The sequence below is a fragment of the Sminthopsis crassicaudata genome, chromosome 4 (genome assembly GCF_048593235.1).
Source record: "Sminthopsis crassicaudata isolate SCR6 chromosome 4, ASM4859323v1, whole genome shotgun sequence".
In the NCBI taxonomy this organism is placed as follows: Eukaryota; Metazoa; Chordata; class Mammalia; order Dasyuromorphia; family Dasyuridae; genus Sminthopsis; species Sminthopsis crassicaudata.
In genome coordinates this window covers 286,054,532-286,082,357 of record NC_133620.1, presented here as the reverse complement: position 1 = coordinate 286,082,357, position 27,826 = coordinate 286,054,532, and the positions used below count along the sequence as shown (strand labels likewise).

Below are 27,826 nucleotides of genomic sequence, written 5' to 3'. Positions count from 1 at the left end.
AACCAGCATTTTTTTTAATCAATTCCTATAAACAGAACACTATTCTAGGTACAAAACTTGGATAAGAAATCACTTCTGTCCTAACAGATTTTGTAGTTTTGTAGGATGGACATCAATCATCAGGCTAATCAATATTTGTTTTGCCAGATTATAAGTGTTCACCCTACTTGCATTTCTGTATAGATGGGGATGGAGCAGACGCTTCTGTAGTCTCCACGGACTCTTTAAGTAGGAAGGAGCTCTGCTATTGGCAAAATGTACCCCACTCATGATATTGTATAACCACATTAATCTTTTCAAGGCCTGCACGGTCTTCCCTTTGTCGTGCATAAACTGGTATTCAGACACTGTTCTTTTCCTATCGGGAAAGAAACACAAAAAGTTGTTGGATATGGGTAGGACCTGACAAGGTAATTGAATGGTATTATTTAGTCACTATTATTATCAATAGTTATTATCAATAATAACGAATGAAAAGTTCATTGGATTAAGTGTTAGAGAAAATAAATAGTAATTTATATCTAGAGATAACAAGTATTTATTAAGCACCTGCTTTGTGCCAGACACTGTACTATGTACTCTTTGCAATTATTATCTCATTTGATCCTCTCAACAATACTAGGAGGTTGGTGCACTTATCCACATTTTACAGTTGAGTAAATTGAGGTAGGTATAAGTTAAATGACTTGCTCAGGGTCATACATCTAGATTTTAACTCATATTTTCCTGACTTCAAGCCCACCATTCTATCCACTATACCATCTAGCTACCTCTGATCCATATGATGCTTTTGTGTGTGTGTGTGTTACAACTATTTTTTTATTTTGTTTTTTATTAATTTTTATAATTATAACATTTTCTTTGACAGTACATATGCATAGGTAAAATTTTTTTTTACAACATTATCCCTTGTACTCCCTTCTGTTCCGAGTTTTTTCCCTCCTTCTCTCCACCCCCTCCTCCCCTAGATGGCAAGCATTCCCATATATATTAAATATCTTATAGTATATCCTAGGTCATATGATACTTTAAAAATTATAAAGTCCTTCATTCATTCATTTTAAAGCATTAAGAGGGGCAGCTAGGTGGTGCAGTGGATAGAGCACCAGCCTTGAATTTAGGAGGACCTGAGTTCAAATCTGGTCTCAGACACTTAACACTTCCTAGCTGTGTGATCCTGGGCAAGTCACTTAACCCCAGCCTCAGGGGGGGAAAAAAAAAAACATTAAGAACTTGACGTTTTATATACTAAAGATTTTAAATAAAATGGCTCTTACTTTCAGGGAGTACAAAACAGCTCTTAGGTTTTACCACAGCTTGCAAATTGAATAAGATGACAAAAATGTTGAAGGAGATGTGGCAGAGCTCTGAATTAGCACAACCATTCTTCAAAGCAATATGGAATTATGCTATGAAAGTGACTAAACTGTCCATACCTTTTGGCCTGGATATCCCCTTGCTCTTCACAAGAAAGAGAATGAATTTTTTTAAAAGAAAGACTTAATAGACAACAAAATAATTGTGATATTTTTGTAGCTACAAATAACTATACACAAAGTAGGTATCCCTCTATTAACAAATTATAACATGTAAATATGGTAAAATATAATAGGACTCTAAGAAATGACTAATATGAAGAATTTAGAGAAACATGGATAAACTTATAGGAAATGTAGAAATGTAGAGAAAAGAAAAAAGAACCAAGACAATTTACTGAATGACTATAACAATATAGATAGAAAACAAAACAAAATAAAACTGAACACTATATAATCATCATAACCAAACTGGAATTGGAAAAAATATATCTATCCCTGTGATTGGAGAGTTGAGGGTGTGGAATGTTACACTGACAGTGTACTGGTTGTTTGTTTGTTGTTTTTTTCTTGAGGCAATTGCACTCAAGTGACTTGCCCAGAGTCACACAGCTAGGAAATGTTAAATGTCTGAGACCACATTTGTCCTCAGATCCTCCTGACTTCAGGATCTATCCAAAGTGCTCTATCCACTGTACTACCTAGCTGCCCCTTACTGGTTGGTTTTTACTGAACTGCTTGATTTTTTTTCCTCCCCCCCTTCTCCTTTCTCTTCCTTCCTTTCTTTCCTTTCCTTTCTTTCCTTCCTTCCTTCCATCTTTCTTTCTTTCTTTTCTTCCATCCTTCCTTTCTTCCTTCCTTCCTTTTTTCCATCACTTCTTTCTTCCCCATAAGGGAAAACTGGTTGAGTAGGGTAGCAGAGATTGATGGAAAAGTTCGGATGAAAATATATTCCAAAATCTGATACACAGAGTGAATGAAGTTTCCATTGGGAGCAAAATATCTCAAATCAACCAAGAGAGAAACTTAGAAATCTCACCCAGATGTAAATTCCTCAAAATCTCTAATGTAGTATAGGGACATGATTGAGGAGCTGGTTCTTATTCATGTTAGCTTTTTCTTAGAGTCTTCATCTGTCTTTAGGAAGCTGAAGAGAATCTGGAATCACATTTCTTCTCTTGATAGTTAAAAGCCAAAATACCAAGATCTTTCTTCTCCAAAAATGGTACCAATTATGTCCCTCACACAGGCTTGGAGCTTTGAATAATCAATCTCCACCAACATGGAGAATCTTTTTGCAAATGATGAAACTGAGGCCAATAGGGTTAAATGACTTTTCCAGGATCACACAGCTAGTGAATGTCTAAAGTTAGATTTAAACTAAAAAAGATGAGTCTTCTTGACTGAGAAGAAGGGATACTTTATCCTCTATACCACCTAGTAGCCCTTTAAGAGACTATTATGTACTTGAGTTGAACTTGCTTATCCCTAGTTCCACCTCTGAGCTATTTTCATCTATCATTGCATACTCAGGACTTGTATTACTATCCATGTAGGCTTCCAGGTTCCCATGTAAAACATGAGACTTATTACAAAAGGAATACCAATGTTCCATGCAGAATAGAATTTCAATGATATGAAAAATGGTTAGATTTATTTTTTATTGGGGGGGAGGAGCAACAATAGAGGATAAGTGACTTGCTCATGATCACCCAGCTAGTAAGTGTCTGAGGCCAAATTAGAACTAAAGTCTCTGCATCCAGGGCCAGTGTTCTGCCCATTGTGCCAGCTAGCTGCCCCAAATGGAAGAATTTATAAGAAGTTATACGAAGCACACTGTAAACAGGTGGTTGCCTATTACTCCAAATTTTGCCTTTGATAATCTATTATAATGATATAACCAACTATCTCTGTCTTCCTCTTATTTCTCACCTTTATCTCGGTCTTTCACTGATTTTGTGATAAAGTTGCAAGTCTACCCAGGTAAGTCTACCACCAGTTTAGCTAATAATATAATTAAGGCATTCTGATCAGAGAATAAGTAATTTATCTGAAGTTTCAAAGCATCTTCAACTTTTCAGGAAAACAGTGGAAGAATAAGATAGGATTGTCATAGCTTCCTGTGACATTTTTCATTTGGAGTATAGCATATGATTTCATTGTTGTCATCTGATTGGGGAAGAGGGAAGGATTTCAGGATAGCCTTTATATAGGAACAGGAGCTCTATCAATGCACATAGATAACTCTTCTCCAATTTGTAATCTTAGGGAAATGATTGCACCACCAAAGGTTTATTTAAAGATAATCCAGATTTCTATAACCAGTATATGACACAAAGCTGAACTTGAATCCAGATCTTCTTGACCCTGACACTGGTTTTCAGTGTCACAGCTGGTATTTCTCTGATGAAAAATAAATACATAAGCCTTAACATTTGGAAAGGTGAAAAAAAAGCCTAAATTGTAAACACAACTTTGTTTTTTTCCCCAATTACATGTAAAGACAATTTGTGACACAACTTTTTAAAAAATTTGAACTTCCAAATTCTCTTCCTCTATCTTCTCCTTTCCTAAGATAGTAAGCAATTTGATATGAAATATATATGTGGGATCATGTAAAACATTTCCTGATTAGTCAAAACTTTAAAAAAAAAATTTTATTTATGGCTGCTTCTAGAATATCCTTCTCTAAATTAAACTTTTTCTTCTAACAAAAATAGGTCAACAAATATACCTGATAGCAGTCACAGCTAGGGCATCTAGGTAGCCAGTGAATAAAATACCAGACCTGGAGTTAGGAAGCTCAGCTCTCTGAGTTTAATTCTGGCTTCAGACAATTAGTAGCTATGTGACTCTGGATAAGTAAATCACTTAACCCTGGTTTGCCTCAGTTCCTCATCAGTAAAATGAGCTGGAGAAGGAAATGCCAAACCACTCCAGTCTCTTTGCCAAGAAAACCTCAAAATAGGGTCATGAAGAGTCAGACACAACTGAAAAACAATTGAATGATAACAGTGGCCACCTCTTCTTAGTAGTCTTCTCCTCATTTGCCTAAAGGAGAGAGATATATTTCATACCGGTTCTCTAAAAACCTTAATAGTTTTTCAGTTGCTCAGACTTTGTCTTTCTTTTAGTAATATTTTCATTTACATCGTATACATTGTTCTTTAGATTCTGTTTATTTCACTCTACATTCCTTCATACATATATTTCCATATTTCCTTGAATTCCTCATTTATCATTTCTTTTTGCAAAACAATATACTATTCTATTCACATATTCATCTTTTCAACTATTTCTTAATTGATGAGTACCCACTTGAATTTCAATTCTTTACTCCTCTCCAAATTATTGCTGTGAATATTTTCATATTGTAAGGTATATTGTAAAGATATGTATGTTCACTTGGGTAGTTTAAATCAAGGTTTCTTAAAATTTTTCCACTCTTAACCCCTTTTTACCTGAGAAATTTCATGATCCCAGTAATATAGGTATATAAAATAGGTATGCAAATTAAACATTTACTGATAACAAGCTATAATTTTGCAACCTCCACATTCAGTTACAAAACTTCATGTGGGGTTGAGAACCACAGTTTTTAGAAGATTGGAATAGACTGCTTCTCCTTGGAGGCACTGATAGCTGTGACCTGAGATTTGGACTCCTGAAAAAGAGGAGAATCAGCACAATGAGGAGGGAGGAACAAGTAAGCCCCCCAGAGCACAGCTTAGTCAATGGGAGTAAAGGAAGATTGGGACAGATGAGCTTAAATAATTCTTCCTACCTATTTATCTTACCTGTTCTAAAGTATAGCTATCAGAAGGGAAAAGGGAGGAAGTTTGGCAAGTAATTATAGTGTTCATTGGAAAGAGACACAGAAATATCTATAGTTTCTTAGGGAAAAGAGTTGGGAAAGTAAGCCAAAGAACAAAAAATAAAAATTAACTTAAGAGCAAGAAGTAAACAGGAGAAATTGCTTACTGACATCATCCTGTTTGGAAGAGAGCCATCTTTCAGGAAGAGCAACATGCTGAGCCTCCCTGCTAGTCTTAGGAATGTTATTTGGTTTTCTGGGTTAGAGAGATGGAGGTGGAGAAAGGGTAAGAAACTCAGGATGAATCATAAGACTTCTTTGTAGTTCCTCTAGGACTTTCTGAAACATTCCCCCCTCCCCAATACAAGTATTCAGAGACCTCAATAATAACTTGACAGCTGTTAGCAATTACTCACCTACAGTGTTTTCTTATAATTCTAGGAAGATACTGACTGGTATGTCCAACTATTAAAGATGAAATCCCCTTACATCAAATACAGTAGAATCATGTTAGAGCAAGTTTGTCAAGGAGATAATCCTACTTTTTTAGGCTTTCAAAGCTACAGTGAGAGAACACAATATATTGTTCTGAATGGAAAGACATCATTATGATTTGGTACTATAATAGAAAGGCCTTTGGCCTGGGAGTTAGGGAATCTGAGTTCTGATTCTTGCTTTAATACTAATTAATTGAACGATTTTGGGCAAATCATTTCCCTCTGCTTCAGTTTTCTCCCCTTTGAAATGATGGAGTTGGACTAAATAATACCTCAATGTCACTTTCAGCTCATAAACTCCTCTAGTTTCACTCTCTTTATAAGTAAACCTATGGTCTGCCAAGACTTTTTATAATGGGGGTAGTTACATGTCAACCAAAACTTTTCTATAGTGAAAACCATTTCAAAGTCCCAGGTTATTTCAAACAATATTTAATTTAATTGGAGGAGATGCAAGGTGACAAAGTAAATTGTCATGTTTGAATCTAGTTCCCTTCCATCAATTCAGGAACAGCAAGAAAGACATCAAAGTAAAAAAATAAAAATTCCCACAAGGAAAAGTAGTATCTCAGAGAGAAGGAAAATCATGAAAGAAAGTCAGACATGAGTAAGCAAAAAGATTCTAACACAATAAATATTGGACAAATAGGTAGTGCCATAGAGCATAGAACACAGGGCCGGGAGTCAGGAAGACTCCTCTTTCTGAGTTCAAATTCAACCTCAGATACTTACTAGCTGAATGATCCTGAGCAAGTCACTTAACTCTGTTTACCTCAGTTTCCAAATCTAGAAAATGAACTGGAGGAAGAAATGACAAATCACTGTAGTATCTCTCCCAGGAAAACCCCAAATGGGATCATGGAAAGTCAGGTACAATTGAAACAACTGAACAACAACAACATGGGGTAAAAGAAACTATAGAACAACACAAAAAGAAAAATATCCTAAAAGTAAAAATGGATCTATAATAACAAATGGCTAATAGGCTCAATAGGAGAAATTCAGGAATTTTTGACATCTTTAAGAATGGAATTTAAATGAATGAATGAACAACAATGATACTTGAATAAGGAAACTCAACAGTCTGGAAAATTCAACAGTGATCTTTAACAAGAGAAATTATGAATAATAGAATGATCCTATTGGATCTTAGATGAGAAGGGAGAACTTTCCAGGCAAAGGGGACAGCCAAAAAAATGTCCAGAGCTAAGAGATGGAGAGTCATGTTTGTGGAACAGCCAGGAGGGAAGTGTTAATGAATAGAGAGTAAATAGCAGGGAACAAGGTGTTAGAAGATTGAAAAAATAGGAGAAAATTAAATCATAACAGGCTTTAAATAACAAACACAGCATTTTGCATTTGATTCTGAGCTAATAAGAAGCCACTATAGTTTATTATTAGGAGAATGACAATGGTCAAAGTGGCACTTTAAAAAATTCACTTTGGTGGCTGAATGTAATATGGATTGAAGTGAGAAGAGACTTGAAGCAGGCAGATGACCAGCAATATTGCAATAGTCCAGGTTAAAATCAAGAAACAAAGAATTTGGAAGCCACAAGAAAGAAAAATTTGAAATTCACATTTCTTTTTTTCCCTGAGGCTGGGGTTAAGTGACTTGCCCAGGGTCACACAGCTAGGAAGTGTTAAGAGTCTGAGATCAAATTTGAACTCAGGTTCTCCTGAATTCGGGGCTGGTGCTCTATCCACTGTGCCACCTAGCTGCCCCAAAAGTCACATTTCAAGGAAATGTACAATAAAATTTCCAGAGGATGGTTAGAAATTTAACAGAAAACACAGAATTCCAACAGAAATGAGCTTCAAATTCAACTAACTCAGAAATGTAGAGTATATTTCAAGTAACCTAGAAGAAACCAAATAGCAACAAAAACAAAAACAAAAAACCCAGAAATAAAACTAAGCAAAAGCTCCTCATCAATTTGAATTATACTTAAATTCTAATCCAGACAAGAAATGAAAAGATATGGAATATATTAAAAACTGAGGGAAATTATTTTGATACCCTAAATTGTCTATCTAGCAGAACTAAATCTTTTAGGTTTACTGTAAGCCTTCCAAATATTTTCAAGGAAGAGGCTAGATTTAGCTTAAGCTTTTGCCGTATTGAAAGAAGAACTTTTATTGAAAGAGATAAAGTGGAGAGAAAAAGAGACAAAGAGAAATCATGCAGAAATAAGTGGAATTGGTTAATGAGGTCCAGCCCTGGATAATATGAGCAGTAGATTCAGCCTGTTACTAATCCACATGAGAGAGTTTAGTGGAATTAGTCCTAAAAGTGAGTAATGACATGTAATGGAGGGTCCCTGCTCCTGGATTCAGACCATGCATAGATAGGTATGCTATGAATATTTCTTGTCTGTTCACTACATAATGAAGAAAATCCCTTTAACTGGTTGCTAAAAGTGTTTTTTACTACCATAACTGGTAGGCTAAAAATGTACACAAAGACTGCAATGAAGACATTTGATTTCTTTTATTCCTCTAGGATTGAAGTGGAAGTCAATCAATCAGTAAGTATTTATTAAGTGTTTACTATGGGCTGGGCATTGTACTAAACTCTGGAGATACAAAGAAGCAAAAGATAGTCCCTACTCCTGAGGATTACTCACCACTTAATGGAAAGGATGATTCTTGGAGCTCTAGAGGGTCAGTGAGAATATGATCTCCTAGACAAGCCTCTGAATGAGGCTACCTCCTCTTTGTGCCTTTTTTCCTTTGGGAAAAGGCTTTGTGAGAATCTAGTAATCAAATCTGAGAAGAAGTCTAGTAACTGAATCTGTAGAGTGACATGCTTGACCTAGTTCAGCAATAGATCAATCTTGCAGCCGAGATACAATGTCCTTCAAGCAAGGCAATAACAAACCTTATGTCACACTCAGAAGTAAACTCAGTAGTGGAATGAATGTTTAAAACTACTTCTATAACATTGAATTGAATCTTCCCAGGAACCAAGTTAGAGAGAGGGGTGTGTGCATTTTTGTACTTTGTGTTTTATCACTTTTCAGTAATCATTTCTAACAGTTAATTGATTCTAACTGGAAGTACCCCTAGAATCCTGAAGGGAAAATGTAGGTAGTAATAATCTGAATAACCTACCTTTCTAGACTATATGTGGGTAGAAAGATTAAGTTCAGAGTCTCACAGTTCAAACATTATGACAGATTTAAAGTAAGGTGATAAAATGATATTAGTATTTAATATAGAATGGAATTGCAGCTAAATATTTAAAGGAACTGTTAACTTCAATGCAAAAAAGACCTACGTAGCAGCAAGGCAAGAGGATAATTTAACTTTCCTGTATCAAAACTGGAAAACAGAACAATTTTAACAGAACATGCAGGAAGTTTCAAGTTTCAAACTTAATATTTGTTGCCCAACTCTGTGTGACCCCATTTTGGAGGTTTTTTGGCAAAGATACTAGAGTAGTTTGTCATTTCTTTCTCTAGTTCATTTTACAAATGAGGAAACTGAGGCAGACAGGGTAAAGTGATTTGCCTGGGGATAGTTATTAACTATCTTAAGGTGGATTTTTTTTTTCTGATCACATTAAATTACATTTATTTGATTACATTAAAGTTTTTTTTTTTTGTATTCATTTTTCCAAATTACCCCCCCTCCCTCCCCCCAATGACAGGCAATCCCATGCATTTTACATGTGTTACAATATAGTCTAGGTACAATACATGTGTGTGAATATCATTTTCTTGTTGCACAATAAACATTAGAATCCAAAGGTACATGCAACCTGGGCAGACAGATATTAGTACTAACAATTTACATTCACTTCCCAGTGTTTCTTCTCTGGGTGTAGCTACCTCTGTCCATCATTGATCAACTGGAAGTGAGTTGGATCTTCTTTATGTTGAAGATTTCCACTTCCATCAGAATACATCCTCATACAGTATCGTTGTTGAAGTGTACAGTGATCTTCTGGTTCTGCTCATTTCACTCAGCATCAGTTGATTTAAGTCTCTCCAGGCCTCTCTGTATTCCTCCTGCTGGTCATTTCTTACAGAGCAATAATATTCCATAACCTTCATATACCACAATTTACCCAACCATTCTCCAACTGATGGACATCCATTCATCTTCCAGTTTCTAGCTACTACAAAAAGGGCTGCCACAAACATTTTGGCACATATATGACTCTTTCCGCTCTTTAGTATTTCTTTGGGATATAATCCCAGTAGTAGCGCTGCTGGGTCAAAGGGTATGCACAGTTTGATAACTTTTTGGGCATAATTCCAGATTGCTCTCCAGAATGGCTGGATTCTTTCGCAACTCCACCAGCAATGTATTAGTGTCCCAATTTCCCCACATCCCCTCCAACATTTGTCATTATTTGTTCCTGTCATCTTAGCCAATCTGACAGGTGTGTAGTGGTATCTCAGAGTGGTCTTAATTTGCATTTCTCTGATCAGTAGTGATTTGGAACACTCTTTCATGTGAGTGGATATAGTTTCAATTTCTTCCTCTGAGAATTGTCTGTTCATATCCTTTGACCATTTATCAATTGGAGAATGGTTCGGTTTCTTATAAATTATGGTCAGTTCTCTATATATTTTGGAAATGAGACCTTTGTCAGAACCTTTGTTTTTAAAAATATTTTCCCAATTTGTTACTTCCCTTCTAATCTTGTTTGCATTAGTATTGTTTGTACAGAAACTTTTTAGTTTGATGTAATCAAAATCTTCTATTTTGTGATCAATAATGATCTCTAGTTCTCCTCTGGTCATAAATTCCTTCCTCCTCCACAAGTCTGAGAGGTAGATTATCCTCTGTTCCTCTAATCTATTTATTATCTCCCTCTTTATGCCTAAATCATGGATCCATTTTGATCTTATCTTAGTATATGGTGTTAAGTGTGGATCCATATCTAATTTCTGCCATACTAATTTCCAGTTTTCCCAACAGTTTTTTCCGAATAATGAATTTTTATCCCTAATGTTGGAATCTTTGGGTTTGTCAAAGATTAGATTGCTATAGATGTACCCTTTTTTGTCCTTTGTATCTAATCTGTTCCACTGATCTACCGGTCTATTTCTTAGCCAATACCAAATGGTTTTGGTGACTGCTGCTATATAATATAGCTTTAGATCAGGTACACTTAGACCATTAAGGTGGATTTTAATTCAGTTCTTCCTAACTCCAAGAAAGGCAAAAACAGTCACTACTCTCAAGAATCTCATTGTAATGGGGAGACAATATGCAAATAACTATTCATAATCAAGATATGTATAGGATAAATTGGAGGTAATCTCAAGAAGAGGGCCTTAGTGTTGAAGGAGAGCTGGATTTTAACTTATACTGAAGGAGGCCAAGAGGTATTGTTTGGGACGAAGACACCTATCTAAATTGACTACTCAGAGATCACTCATAAAAAGCATATTTATTTATTAGAATCTCGAGAAGAGGACCCCATCCCTGGTCTGTGAGCTTAAGCTCACAGCAGGAGGGCCACTCTCTTGAGAATGCTCACAGTTTTTATACATTTCAGACAAAGAACCCCAAAAATCCCACCCTCTATATGTTGTGATTGGTCACATAAGTCTCTATTCTCCTATTTGGTCAGTGGATTGTAGTAGATAAGGTGATGTATAACTTCCTCTCCATGTATCTTCTTTGGACAATGGATTGTAGTCCAGGCCTTATCTAAAATCACATGATTCTGGAGAAGCCAAGCCTGAAGCCTTAAGCTTCAATTAATTTAGCTAACAGTCACTGATCAATTTGTGCTTGATCTGTAAGTTCTTTACCTTTTCTACACAGTATGATGAAGAGAAAACATTTCAAAAATTGAGGACAATGAGTAAAAAGCCTGGAGTGAGGAAATTGAATGTTTTTCATAAGGAACAGGAAGAAGATCAATGTCTTTGGAAAGAAGAATATATGGAAGGAATATAGAAGGGAGTAAGACTGGAAATATAGGAAGGAACCAGGTTAAAAAAAGCTTTAAAAACTAAACAGGATGTTACCATAGGTAATCCTGGTGGCTATTTTAAAAGGTCAGAGAGTGACTCGATCAGATCTGTATTTTAAGAAAATCTGACAGATGAATGAAGGATAGACTAGATTGGGAAAAGGGTTGAGGTAGAGAGAGACCTATCATCAAGTTGTTGCAAAAGTCTAGGCTTGAGGTGAAGAGAGCTTGCCCTGGAGGATATGAGCAAAAGAATTAGGTCTATCTGATAAATTGTGAGTGGATGTATGTACTATTTTAGTACTATTTTTAAAGAAGAGAATGAATATAAAAATGATCAAAAATTAAAAAAAAAAAAAAAGAGACAAAATCATAATGAATAGAGAGAGGAAATGATCAAAACTTATAGATGACAACATCCTAACAAGATTGGTAGTTTAAACAAAATAGATGAATAGTTACAAAAATATTAATAAAACAAGAAAAAGAAAACCTAAAATAACCCTCAGAAATCTCAGAAAATCTCAGAAAAAGAAACTAATTTAAATTAAATGGTGTGGGTATGTGGGTGTATAAGTTCCAAAATCAGATAGATTAAAATATTTTAAAAATAAATAATCCCTGTTCAATATAAATGGTTTAAATAAATTAGATACTTTGAAATAAATATGATCCTAATATAAAAAGCAACAAAACTCATAGTAAATACAATGGATCATTTTAATGCTGCTTTGATAAACTTAATGTAGGTAGCATTCAGTTCTTCTGGTTATAAGGAAAAGATGTGATTGGATATACAATCATTCACCACCATTGTTTTTAAAATTGTTTTGCTTAATGATTTTGGAGATGGGAATGGTGGTGGTGCTCTGTTTTTTTTCCTCCCCTAAATTGGTCTTGCTCAGAAAGATAAGATAGAAAATTAATTATTCTTCTTTCTAACTCCTAGCTTAGAGACTTGCCTGGAGTTTTGAGATGATAGATGATTTATTCATGGTCACACAATTATAGCATGTTTCAGAAGGAGGACATACAGATGAAGGTGGTCTAGGTGTACCTGATCTAAAGCTATATTATAAAGCAGCAGTCACCAAAACCATTTGGTATTGGCTAAAAAATAGACCAATCAGTAGAACAAATTAGGTACAAAGGACAAAAAAGGGTACAACTATAGCAATCTAGTGTTTGACAAACCCAAAGATACCAACTTTTGGGATAAAAATTCATTATTTGAAAAAATCTGTTGGGGAAACTGGAAATTAGTATGGCAGAAATCAGATATGGATCAACACTTAACACCATATACCAAGATAAGATCAAAATGGGTCCATGATTTAGGCATAAAGAATGAGATCATAAATAGACTAGAGGAACAGAGAATAGTCTACCTCTCAGACCTGTGGAGGAGGAAGGAATTTATGACCAGAGGAGAACTAGAGATCATTATTGATCACAAAATAGAAGATTTTGATTACATCAAACTAAAAAGTTTCTGTACAAACGATACTAATGCAAACAAGATTAGAAGGGAAGTAACAAATTGGGAAAATATTTTTAAAGTTAAAGGTTCTGAAAAAAGGTCTCATTTCCAAAATGTATAGAGAACTGACCCTAATTTATAAGAAATCAAACCATTCTCCAATTGATAAATGGTCAAAGGATATGAACAGACAATTCTCAGATGATGAAATTGAAACTATATCCACTCATATGAAAGAGTGTTCCAAATCACTACTGATCAGAGAAATGCAAATTAAGACAGCTCTGAGATACCACTACACACTTGTCAGATTGGCTAAGATGACAGGAACAAATAATGATTAATGTTGGAGGGGATGTGGGAAAACTGGGACACTAATACATTGTTGGTGGAGTTGTGAAAGAATCCAGCCATTCTGGAGAACAATTTGGAACTATGCCCAAAAAGTTATCAAACTGTGCATACCCTTTGATCTAGAAGGGCTACTACTGGGCTAAAGAGGGGAAAGGGACCTGTATGTGCCAAAATGTTTGTGGGAGCCCTTTCCATAGTGGCTAGAAACTGGAAGATGAATGGATTCCATCAATTGGAGAATGGTTGGGTAAATTATGGTATATGAAGGTTATGGAATATTATTTCTCTGTAAGAAATGACCAGCAGGACAAATACAGACAGGCTGAGAGAGACTTGCATGAACTGATGCTGAGTGAAATGAATAGAACCAGAAGATTGCTGTATACTTCAATGTTGGATGAAGATGTATTCTGATGGAAATGGATATCTTCAACATAAAGAAGATCCAACTCACTTCCAGCTGATCAATGATGGACAGAAACAGCTACATCCAGAGAAGGAACACTGGGAATTTAATGTAAACTGTTAGCACTACTGTCTATCTACCCAGGATACCTTCAGAATCCAATATTAACGTGCAATAAGAAAATTGGATTTACACTCATATATTGTATCTAGGTTATACTGTAACACATGTAAAATGTATGGGATTGTCATCTAGGGGAGAGAGTACAGGGAGGGAGGGGAAATTTTGGAAAAATGAATACAAGGGATAATGTTATTTTTAAAATTACTCATGCATATATACTGTCAAAAAATTTCTATAATTATAAAATTAATTTAAAAAAAAAAAAAGGAGGACTTAAATCAGGTCCTCATGGCTCCAAAGTCTGGCCTTCTATTTACCATATTATGTGCCCTGTAGACTAAAATTTATGTAATGATTTGCAAAACACATGCATATAGTTGGGTAGTTGTCCTTTATTTCTTGACAAGGACCAAAATGACATCACTATGCCAATGTACAGTGTGTGCGTCTGTAACTGATCAGACCTATACAAGTTTAGAATACCACAAATCGTCTACCCAAATATTTTAAATGGAGATGTCATTTTTTTATTATGCTATATAATGTAATATATATTTTGTAATTTATAAATCTATAAATTTTATAGATGTCAAATATATATTTATATTTATATATTAAATATTATATTTATAAATGTATAATTTACAAATTCACAAAAATTATGTTTTATATTTATAAAGCATTTATATCATATTATATGTTTTATATGCTCTTTTACTTGCATTCTCACAACTGAATCTCACAACTCCATGAGAAAAGCAGCAAAATTATTAATGTCCCTGTATACATATATTGTATTTAATTTATACTTTAACATATTTAACGTGTATTGGTCAACCTGCCATCTGGGGGAGGGGGTGGAGGGAAGGAGGAGAAAAATTGGGACAAAAGGTTTGTTAATTGTCAGTGCTGTAAAATTACCCATGCGTATATCTGGTAAATAAAAAGCTATATTAAAAAAAAGAAAGTATCAATATCCCACAACTCTGAAAGATTTAAGAACTCTGATCAAGCTAGTGACCCATCATCTCAACTCCAGAAAGCTGATAATGAAATTTATTCCAGTGCTTGGCATTGAAACGAATAATTTTAGACATAGAAAAAAAAAAGCCTTAATATCCCCAACTAGTAGATAATGAAATTAAATTTGGATGAGGAAATCAAAACCCAGAAGGATCAAGTGACTTATCTGATATCACAAAAATAGTATGTGATGGAATAGAGAAAGGAAGGAAAGGGAAGAAGAATTTATATAGAATCTGCTATGTTTCAGATGGTACTAAATGCTTCACAATTATTATGTCATTTGATCCTCACAATAATCCTAGGAGGTAGATGCTATAATTACTCATCTCCATTTTATAAATGAGGAAATTAAGGCAAACAAAGGTAAAGTGGCTGGCTCAAGGTCATATTGCTCAGTGCCTCAAGTCTTTCTGACTCCAAGTCTAACATTCTATCTACTATATCACCCACCTATAAAACCAGTTTTATAGCCACCATTAGTTTTTTTATTATTATTATCCTTATATATTCATTTAAGTGAAAAGATTGTTTCATTATATTTTCATCTCTAATGCCTAGCACAGGACTGCGACATATTAGGCATTTGATAAGTGTTTGGTGATTGATTAATAACCAAGCAGCAAGAAGATATAGTAGATAGAGCACCAGCCTCAGGGCCAGAAAAGCTTTGGTTCAAAAATTCTGCCTTCAGTCTTTGTGAACTTGGTCAAGTCATTTAAATTTAATTTCTTTTTTTAATTATTTAAAAAAATTTAGGTTGTACCTGTACATTCATTTTTTTACATATTTCCATGAGTCAGGATGAGAGAAAAAAATCAAAACAAAAGGGATAAACCATGAGAAATAAAAAAAAAGAAGAAAAGTGAAAATAGTATGTGTTGATTCACAGTCTCCATAGGTCACTCTCTGGATGAGGACAGTGTTTTCCATTCAAAGTTTATTGGGATTGCCTTGGATCTCTGAATTACTGAAAAGAACCAAGTGTCACAGTTGATGATCACACAATCTTGTTTTTGCTGTGTGAAATGTTTTCCTGGTTCTGCTTGCTTCACTCAGTTCATGTAAATCTTTTCTAGCTTTTCTATCAACTTGTTCCAAGACTTAGCAGTTTCTACATTAAAGGACTAGAAATCTTAGACTATAGATATAGATATAATATTCCAAAGAGCAATGGAGTTAGGATTACAACCAAGAATTACCTACTTAGCAAAAATGAGTATAATCCTTCTGTGGAAAAGGTGGATATTCAATGAAATAGAAGATTTTCAAGCATTGATGATGAAAAGACCAGAGCTGAATAGGATATTTGATTTTCTTTCTTTTTTTTTAAATTTTTTTATGCATGAGTAATTTTATTTTTTTTTACAACATTATCCCTTGTATTCATTTTTCCAAATTTTCCCCTCTCTCCCTCTACTCCCTCTCCTAGATGACAGGCAATCCCATACATTTTACATATGTTAGAGTATAACCTAGATACAATATATGTGTGTAAATCCAATTTTCTTGTTGCACGGTAAGCATTGGATTCCGAAGGTATAAGTAACCTGGGTAGATAGACAGTAGTGCAAACAATTTACATTCACTTCCCAGTGTTCCTTCTCTGGGTGTAGTTGTTTCTGTCCATCATTGATCGACTGGAAGTGAGTTGGATCTTCTTTATATTGATGATATCCACTTCCATCAGAATACATCTTCATACAACATTGAAGTGTACAGCGATCTTCTGGTTCTGTTCTTTTCACTCAGCATCAGTTCATGTAAGTCTCTCCAAGCCTTTCTGTATTCATCCTGCTGGTCATTTCTTACACAACAATAATATTCCATAACCTTCATATACCATAATTTACCCAACCATTCTCCAACTGATGGACATCCATTCATTTTCCAGTTTCTAGCCACTACAAAAAGGGCTGCCACAAACATTTTGGCACATACAGGTCCCTTTCCCTTCTTTAGTATTTCTTTGGGATATAAGCCCAGTAGTAGCACTGCTGCATCAAAGGGTATGCACAGTTTGATAACTTTTTGATCATAGTTTCAAATTGCTCTCCAGAATGGCCGGATTCTTTCACAACTCCATCAACAATGCATCAGTGTCCCAGTTTTCCCACAGCCCCTCCAACATTCATCATCATTTGTTTCTGTCATCTTAGCCAATCTGACAGATGTGTAGTGATATCTCAGAGTTGTCTTAATTTACATTTCTCTGATCAGTAGTGAGGATAGTTGATTTTCAAAAACAGGACTTAGGAGAAGGATGAGGTCATCATCAGAAAAATGATATGATATAAAGGACTCAATAAGATTTATTTCTTAATATTCCTACATGGGAGGATAATACTTGTAACTCATTTTAACTTTTTCATTATTATGGCAGTTAGAAGGAGTATATATATAGGCACAGATGTGAGTTGAATATGAAAAGATAATGTCTTTTAAAAAAAAAATTAAGGGATGAGAGAAGAATGTACTTTCAGGAAGGGAAAGGGAAAGGGAGTGAAATGGTATAAATTATCTGCCATAAAAAGCGGTTTTTGCAGTGGAGAGGAAGAGGAAGAAGAGAGAAGTGAGTAAACTTAAGTCTCATCAGAATTGAATCAAAGAGGAAATAACATGTACATCCAATATGGGTATAGAAATCTATCTTACTTTGGAAGAAATGGGGAATGGGATATAGGAAGGGCAGAAAATGATATAAAGGAGGGCATAATGGGGGAGGGAGTGATCAGTAGCAAAATACTTGAGGAGGGAATACTTGAAATACTTGAAAAAGGGGAGAGAGTAGAATAAATAGGAGGAAAAACAAATAGCAAAGTAAAAAGATTTTTGAAGCAAATTTATCTGATAGTCTAATTTCCCAAACAAAAAGGAAGATGAATCAAATTTTTAAAAAGTAAGAGCATGCCCCAATAGAGAAAGAATCAAAAGGGCTATAAAATCATGTATATCCTTTGACCCACAATACCACTACTAAGCAATAATCCCAAAAGATAATTAAAAAAAAAAAAAAAAAGGAAAAGGTCCTATATGTATAAAAATATTTACAGCAGCTTTCAGGGCAAAAACACTGAAACTGAGGGTCTTTCCATCAATTGGGGAATGGCTGAATAAGTTGTGGGGTTATTATTGTTCTATGGGAAATAAGTAGAATGTTCTCGGAAAAGCCTAGAAAGTCCTACAAGAACTGAAACAAAGTGAAATGTACTGTGTACAAAGTAATAGCAATGTTCTGCGATGATCAGCTGTGAATGACTTTGCTGTTCTCAACAATACAATAATCTATGACTACTCTGAAAGACTTATGAAGAAAAATCCTATCCATACTCAGAGAAAGAGCAGATTGTGTCTAAATACAATACTTATAAGGATACTTATTCTCTCTAATTGTTTTCTAGTCCAATTTCCTTAGTTTTTATATAAAAAGGTCTAGAAAAATGAAGTATTTTGTACAACTTTACATCAACGGCAATAATTTTCCATAACTTTATTTATCTTAAGGGTTTTTTTTTAAGGGTGGGAGATTTATGTTTTCTTTCACAACATGATTTTTATTGAAATACTTTGCATAACTTCATATGTGCTTTGTTAATGTAATAAATGTAAAAATGTTTTAAATGTAATTAGAAAAAATAAAAATATTAAAATAAGCCAGCTCACAATTCACTTAAGTTTTCGATTCTTTAGGCAATTCTATTAGGCAGCCTTTCAGAAGTTTCAGAAAAGGTAATCCCCCTGCATTGATAAAAAGAGTTTCCTCACTTCAGAGTTCCTTATACCAGTAAAAATATACCCAGTCCTTAGCTCTATCTTTTGGCACAACAATTACTTCCCAATAAACAGTCAGACAATCCTTTTTATAGTATATTTTTTGGTAGGGCAAGAGGGTTAAATAGGTGAGGAAACATCATCAATTATTAACAGAAAGGAAAAATGTACACTTTCTCTTTGGTACCAACACTGAGAATTTTATCTAACATGAGATTTGCTGCTTCTCCTTATTTTTATTTGCACAATTGTAATCATTATTTATAGTGTTCTTTTGGTCCTCCTTTTTCCACTCCGAATCATTTCATATGAGTCTTCCCATATTTTTCTGAATTTTTCTATTTTTGTTATTCCTTAATGTGCTATAATATTCCATTATATTTGCTTATATAGTATGATTTATTCTCCAGTTGATGGGCACATTTCATTTCCAAATTTTTATTATCACAAATAATGCTATCAACATTTTGTGTGGATGTATGTATGCATATTTACATATCCATGTGTATATATGTAAACAACTAGGTAGCATAGTGGACAGAGCACCAAGCCTGGAGTCAGGAAGATTCATTGTGATTTCAAATCAGATACTTCCTAGCTGGGTGACACTGGGCAAGCTACATAACTATTTGCCTCAGTTTCCTCATCTGTAAAATGAGATGGAGAAGAAAATGACAAACCGCTCCAGGATCTTTGCAAAGAAAGCTCCAAAATGGGATTATGAAGAGTCAGACATTTCTTAATCATTGAATCAAAAAATATATGTATGTGTGCAGGTTTTAGTCAATGTTAAAAACTGGTTTTCTGGGGAGAAAATTGCATGCAGGTCAGACTTTTAAATTTAATCTGAATTATTAACATTTCCCATAATTTTCTTAAGTCCAGACAATCAAAAAAACAATAAATTAAGCTTTGATTTGTAGCATTTGGTGATTTCTAAGATATAAATGCTCACACTGAAAATTTAACTATCAGTTCTTGTGAGCTGGTAAGCCTTAACTCTAGCACACCCTTGTATGTATGTATTTTTTTGCTCTCAGTAATCTCCTTGGAAGGAATTAGTTTCAGAAGTATAAATTCTGGGTCATGGGGTATTAAGAATTTGGTAACCTTTCTTGCACAATTCCATATTGTTTTCCAAAATAGTTGAACTAATTTACAATTCTGCCAGCAATGAATTACTGTGTCATGGCTACTTTTTTGGTTCCTCCCAAAATCAGAAACCAAAAATATGGGTGTGCCTTAATTTAAGAAACACACATACACACACACACTGGAATTTGCAAAACAAATAATTTAGGAAATGAGACTGTTACCAAATAAATATTTGTTTTACAAAAAAATTCACCAAGGAACTTCTTTTAAGAGTGAGCTCCAGTACTGCATTTCTATTAATTTAATATACTTATAATTTTTTTTAATTATATAAATCATAAGTATGGGGGCAGCTAGGTTGCACAGTGGATAGAGTACCAGCCCTAAAGTCAGGAAGATGTGTTCAAATCTGGCCTTGGATGCTTAACACTTCCTAGCTGTGTGATTCTGGACAAATCATTTAACCCCAATTGCCTCAGCAAAAAAAAAAAAAAAAAATTAAATAAGTAAATAAATAAAAATTAAAAGTACATGCAGTTACATGCAGATACAAATATGTTTTCCCCCAAACCACAAAGCAATTAAAATCAGTAATACTTTTTTTGAAGGGCTAGAATTCATATCATACATTCAGATCATAAGCAAATCACTTTATTTTTAAGCCTTATATTCCTTTCCTTGAAGCATTTTTGTCATTGTCACTTTATAATGACTTTTCTCCTTTTCAATCCCTCCCCATAGAACACTTTCTTGTAACAAAGTTGGAAAGTTAAGCAACACAAATCAACAAGTCAACCATGTCTGAAAATGTATGCATTATTCTGACCCTATCATCCATCCTCTCTCTGCTTCATGGTGGGATGTTCTGAAATTACAATGTGCCTCAGAGGCATTGCGCAAAATTCTGAAGACTTTTCAAGTTGTTTTCCTTTGTGTTATTGTGATCATGATATAATTATTTTCTTGGTTTCACCTACTCTCCTGTATATCAGTTTACAAAAGTCTTCCTAAGTTTCTCAAGAAACTTTATATCCTTTGTTTCATAGTAGATTTCATGTATTCTTATAAAAATGTGTTCAATTATTCTTCATCAATGGACACTACTCTCCTTCCAATTTTTTTTTTTTTTTTTTTTTTTTTGGTTGTGACAAGTACTCTCTCTTTATTGAACCTTCCCATCTGTCTTTGACTGCCTTGAATTATATGCATAGTTGTAGTATGGTAAGATCTCACGATAAGTGTAGGGACAGTCTGAATTTCCCTCCTACCTCCAGAGATTAATGATGAATAAATCGCTGGAAAATGTCACCATTTTTAAGTGAACACCTTATATAGAACTGCTCTGTCCTCTTAAATGCTTTTAGATTTAAATTAGCTACCTTCTAATTTGACTATTTCTGTTTTTTTCTTCTTTCTATCACTTTTGTGCTTTTTAAGCCCTGGACTAAGTTAGGAAGCCTAAATTCTATTCTATTTGATTTAATTCAAGCGCTTGCCGTACAGAATATATTACATTAGGGGTTCAAAGGTAGGATAAGATTCAGTTCCTGCCTTCATGGAACTGCTAGTCTGGTGAGCAGAGAAAATCCCCACACAGACCATTGGAAAACATAAGAATGTATTAGAAAAGTGCATTAGGGAATTAGAAAACGAAGATGTGTGAGGTGTTCTAGATTTCTCTGTCCCTCTTGCTTTGATTCTCTCAAAATTCTCCCTCTTTCCCCCATCTATTAAAAAAAATCATAATATCATAGAGTTAGTGATGAAAGAAATCTTAAAGGTTATTGAACCTAATACCTTCATTTTACAGAGGAGGAAACTGAAACCCATATTGATTTAGGAAGTTTCCCCAAGAGAACACCTGTAATTAACTAGAAGAGTCAAGATTTGATGAACTGATCCTTAGCCCCCAAATCTGTCTCATTTTCTACCATACCCTACTGTCTCAAGTCTCTACCAATTCTAGCATTATATTTCTAAAAATCAATATTCTTCTATTCTTCCTTGGTCCCAACACACACACACACACACACACACACACACAAACACACACATGTTGAGGTTTCAGTATTCTTTTCTCAGATTTCGAATTCTTGCCAGTGTCCTTTTCTCTGATATTACTGATCTACCTAAATGATTTGCCATATAGCACAATAGACAGAAAATACTCTGAAACTAAATCTGAAACCAAAATTTTGCCTCTGATACATACCAGCTTTAGGATAATAGGCAAGTCATAACCTCTTAAAAGACCCTAGATAACTTTTTTGTATGTATAAGATTCAAAGACTATGCAATCAGTGGAGATGCTTTCCATGCTGGGAATTCCTTGCACCAATAAAATCACGAGTTTTAACCAAGTAATAATAATAATAATTTAATAGGCAGCATAAAAGCTAGTAAATCCATTAAAGAAAAAAAAAGAATGAACTTGACAGAGAACCTTACTCATTTATAACTGAAACTATTAATTAACAAAAATTTTTCTTACTTTTGAGCTTCCTGAGATATATCCAAACAAGCACAGACAAAGATAATTAGAAATATAATAGTCTTTAGAGATCTCTGAGTCATCAGCATTTTGAGGTATCTTGAAACCTGCTGAAGAAAATAATATGAAAGCAGTTCAATGGCAAAATCTTATCATCTTTCTGGTAATCAAGCATGCAGAATTTCATCTGCAATATTATATTTTGGGGGAAGGAAAATATAAATTTTCTATTATAATGTAGTTGTCAAGGTGATGGCATAATTAAACTAGGCCCATATTGCAGCTAAATTCAGTTAATCATTTATTATCTGCATTTTCTATTTAGACTCTCTTAGTATCCATAAACGGTTGTTTTTTTTTTTTTTTTTTTTTTTTTTGTTTTGTTTTGTTTTGTTTTGTTTTCTGGCTGAGATCTCTAAATCTATTAGAAAAACATATAAATACAGTAACATATCAGTAAAAAAATAAAAATGAAAACTCATAGATAATCAGAAAGGGAAATCCCTAAAATAGAATTATCATCCCTATGTAAATCTGGATGGAGGCATTTGTTTTTAGAAGGCATAGACCTAATTTAGGAAGGAGATTAATTTAAGGTGCTCATGCAAGATCACATTAAGTCACTTTTTTGGCAGATACTCACTGTTGATCCTTATGACTCCTTGTTAATAAAACTCATCTGGCTGGTAGAGCTAAAAAGGAAGTACAAGTGGTCCAGGTTTTCTGTGGGTGTTTTGCAGTATCTGATACCCACTTAGAAATTCTACTTCAATAGGCTGACTAGCCCTTCCAATGACTAAGGATTTTACTTTCCTACCAGAATGGATACAAATCACATAAACATTATTGACTATCCAGACTCAAATATGCATTAGGGTCTGTCTTTTGGGGAATGATTAAGAAATGGACATCTAAAGGTCCTAGAAAGAAGGTAACAAAAGGAATCCTAAATGTTTTATAAACATTTTCTCATTTAATTTAGGAGGTAAATGCTATTATTATCTCCATTTTATAGTTAAGGAGAGTGAGATTAAATGATTTTCTCAGGGTCACATAGCTAGTAAATGTCTGAGTTCATATTTGAACTCAAATCTTCTGGATTCTAGGTGGCTCCATGGATAGAGTTCTGGGTCTCGAATCAGGAAGACTTATTTTTCTAAATTCAAATATGGTCTCAGATACTAGCTATGTGACTTTGGAAAAGACACTTAACCCTGTTTGCCTCAGTCTCCTATCTGTAAAATGATCTGGAGAAGAAAATGGCAAAAGACTCCATTATTTTTGTCAAGAAAACTCCAAACAGGACTAGGAAGACTCAGACAGGACTGAACAACAGTTTCTGATTCTAGACCTAGGGCACCACCTGGTTGTCTCTACTAAGACAAAAGATAACTTACATGTACAGAAACCAAAAATGTATAGTTAATTGTCTGGCAAATTTTTCTTTACTACTCCCCAATATATTGTTGCTCAGCAAATGTCATTCTGGTGGACAGTTTGCCTCAGAGGCAATTTTTTGCTTTCTCCCTTCAGGGGAATAGGTAGAATTGATTTTTCTTCATCACATATTTCTCTACCGATGGGAGGCAGCTTAGGGCAGAACTTCCTCTGGAGGACCTTTTTGTGGAAGGTTGAGTTAAGAGGGAAAAAAAACCCCAAAGATCTCAGTGTACAGTAATCTGTTGACTAGGAGAAAAAAGTAATTGACTTAAGAGGTTTTTTACTTTGCTTTGTTTTTATTCTAGGGCAAGAATCCCAGCTCCTCATGGCTTCCCTTCTCTGCCAAGTTAGAAAGTTAGAAAGATTAAAAATACAGATCATTAATTAAATTCATAAAAGCGCTGAAACCCCAGGAAATTCTTATGGTTACTAGGCTAAAAAAGAGGTTTTTCAGCCAACTAAATTTTGTACAATCAATTTTTCATAGACTTCCCTCCCACCCCTAAACATACTCTGTAATAAAAACATCAATTCAGAATACAATAAAAATCATCTTTATCTAGAAATCCATAGGAGTTTTTAAAATATATTTATTTGAATATTAATTATAGTATTTTATTTTTCAAAGGAAACTTTCAACATTCACCTTTGCAAAACCTCTAAATTTTCTCCTTTCCCTCTTCCCAAGACAGCAAGCTATCTGATATAAATTAAACATACGTAATACTTCTAAACATATTTCCATATTTGTCATGCTGAGCAGATTAAAAGTTTAAAAAAAACCAAAACACTAGAAAAATCAACCAAACAACAACAGCAACAAAAAGTGAAAATACTATGCTTTGATCTATATTCAATCACCATAATTCTCTCTTTGGATGTGGATGGTACCCTCCAGCACAAGTCTATTGGAATCATCTTAAATCACCTCATTGTTGAAAAGAACCAAGTCCATCATAATTGATCAAAACATAATCTTGTTGTTACTCGTGTTTCTGCTCACTTCACTTAGCATTAGTTCATGTAAAACTTTCCAGATGCTTTTCTGAAATCAGCCTGTTCATCATTTCTTATAGAAAAATAATATTCCATTACATTCATATACCATAGCTTATTCAGCTATTCCCCACCTGACAGGTATCCACTCAATTCCCAATTCCATGACACTACAAAAAAAGGCTACTACAAAGATTTTTTCACATGTGGGTCCTTTTCCCTCTTTTATGATCTCTTTGGGATGCAGACCCAGGAGAGACACAGCACGATCAAAGGATATATACACAGTTTGATAGCCCTTTGGGCATAGTTTCAATTGCTCTCCAAAATGATTGAATCATTTCATAACTCCACCAACAATGCATTAGTGAATCAGTTTTCCCATATGCCCTAAAACATTCATCATTATCTGAGAAGTATGAAGTGGTACCTTAAAAATGTCTTAATTTGCATAGAAATCCATTGTAAAAAAAAAGATATAAAATGTCAGTAATCAGAACATGCAATAATAGAGAAACACTTAGTAATGAACCATACCACCAACAGCATATGGTTATAAAACAGAAGGAAGAAACAGAGATAGGAATATGTTCATATGGTTTAAGCATCTATAAGGATTAAAATAATTCTCCTGGAAAATATTCTTCATTTACTATTGCTGCTGCTCACTCCACCTTTCTTTCTCACCCCTCTTCTCCTACTTCTCTCCAGAGCAATTTAAAACTGCTTTTCAAGAGGAAAAAAAAAACACAAAAATACCAACAAGAAAAACTCCCGGTTTTTTTCAGTTCTTATTGGTATGAGAACATTATCCTTCATCCAAAATCTATGCAAGTATGCATCATGAAACTGGAGTACAATGCTGATGAACTTCAGTGGGCAACACAATTTCACCATGTTCTTCCACAGGCCCTCATGACTGATTGATTGTATTAAAGGGCTTGGTCAGGCTGATAGACCTCTGTTCTGCTCCTGGCATTTCTCCTGGAATTGTTAGTCAGCAAATATCATGACTATTCCTCAGACTTTTCTAAGTCACATCCACTTTCATGAAGGTAACTATTTCCAGCCAACTAAAGAAAATGCTGAGAAGCATCTTGCCAGCAAAAACTAGACAAGAGATCCTCTTGTAGTTGTCACAAAATAGTTTGTTTTCTTGTCCTTTGCAGAGATTGACAATGATCAATGTGATCATTATGCAATGCCAATGGTGATGAGATGAATAAAATTTTCTGTGTAAGGTAATTTGGAAATTCATTCAATTGAATTAAGTTTACCTGATTCTAAAGAGTACTGGCTAGATAATATACCAGACATTGCAGTCCTTTCTCAAACTAAATTGCCAAGCATTCAAACTCTACTTCAGAGTGTGCAACTATGTTGGGCTGGCCACATTGTTTGAATGCCAAATGTACACTTGCCAAAAAACAATTTTATGGGGAACACACAAAAAACAAGTTACTCACTTGGTGATCAGTAAAAGCAATACAAGAATACTTTCAAGGGCTCTCTCAAGAAATTTAGAATTTATTGTGTAATATGGGAGACATTAACACAAGACTGCCCAGCATGGTATGCCCTCATCTGAAAAGGTTCAATTCTGAATTGAACTGAAATATCTCAGAAGAAATTTGAGATGCACAAAGTTAGGGAATCCACCCCAAATGTTCAAATGGACCATTTGTATCTGACCTGTGGCAGAGCAAATTGGTCTGATCAGCCACAGCCAGACACACCGTATCTTGATTCTAATACACAGATTTTCTCTTCTTCAAAAATGAAGCACCAATGAAGTCACCTAATTGGTAATAGGTTTTATTTAAAGCTTCAAATATGTAATATCACTTATGGTATTATTCTGTTTCTAATTTTTCTTATATTGTAAAATTTGGCAAACTATTATATCAGATAATGCTGTTAGAAAAGTGAATTTTAATTATTGTTCTGTAAGAAATGACCGACAGGATGATTTCAGAAAGGCCTGGAGAGACTTACATGAACTGATGCTGAGTGAAATGAGCAGGACCAGGAGATCGTTGTACACTTCAACAACAATACTGTATGATGATCAATTCTGATGGACGTGGCCATTTTCAACAATGAGATGAACCAAATCAGTTTCAATAGAGCAGTAATGAACTGAACCAGCTACACCCAGCGAAAGAACTCTGGGAGATGACTATGAACCACTACATAGAATTCCCAATCCCTCTATTTTTGTCCACCTGCATTTTGTATTTCCTTCACAGGCTAATTGTACACTATCTCAAAGTCCGATTCTTTTTGTACAGCAAAACAACTGTTTGGACATGTATACATATATTGTATTTAATTTATACTTTAACATATTTAACATGTATAGGTCAGACTGCCATCTGGGGGGTGGGGGTGGGAAGGAGGGGAAGAATTAGAACAAAAGGTTTGGCAATTGTCAATGTTGTAAAATTACCCATGCATATATCTGGTAAATAAAAACTATTAAAATGTTTTTTAAAAAAAGAAAAGTGAATTTTATCATTATGTTAGATTATTAATCGTACTGTTTAAAAAATGTGGGAAAATGTTTAAAAACTGATATGTTACTTTACCAATCCTGCAGACTACATTTTGTAACATTCTACCATCTGTAATTTGAGAAACTGGAAACTTCAGTTTATGAATATATATTTTTTTCTTTTAATGGTATTTTATTTTTCCAAATACATGCAAAGATAGTTTCCAATATCCATCTTTGCAAAACCTTGTGTTCCAGATTTTTCTCCCTTTCCTCTCCCTTCCCAGCTTCCCATAAGTTAAATGTGTGGGATTCTTCTAAATAAATTCATCATGCTGAACAAAACAAAAATCAGATCAAAAGGAAAAAAAAATGAGAAAGGAAAAAAATAAATAACAACCTTCAAAAAGGTTGCTTATAAAACATAATACTATGCTTTGATTTACATTCAATCTCCAATACATCCATCTGTGGATATGGATGGCACTTTCCATCCCAGTTTATTGAAATAGCCTTGAATCACCTCTCTGTTGAAAAGAGCCAAATCCATCATAGTTGACCATCACATAATCTTGTTATTATGTACAA

At 34.3% G+C, this 27,826-nt stretch overlaps 1 long non-coding RNA gene across 1 annotated transcript in view; it reads right to left on the bottom strand.

The window, feature by feature from the left end:
- LOC141566504 (uncharacterized) overlaps positions 1 to 27,826 on the bottom strand; it is a 64,528-nt gene continuing 36,702 nt past the window's right edge. Inside the window, exons 4-5 of the long non-coding RNA XR_012489337.1 lie at positions 22,309 to 22,418; positions 1 to 358 (exon numbers count right to left, since the gene is read on the bottom strand). This is a non-coding gene — a long non-coding RNA (uncharacterized LOC141566504). The remainder of the gene's footprint in view (positions 359 to 22,308; positions 22,419 to 27,826) is intronic.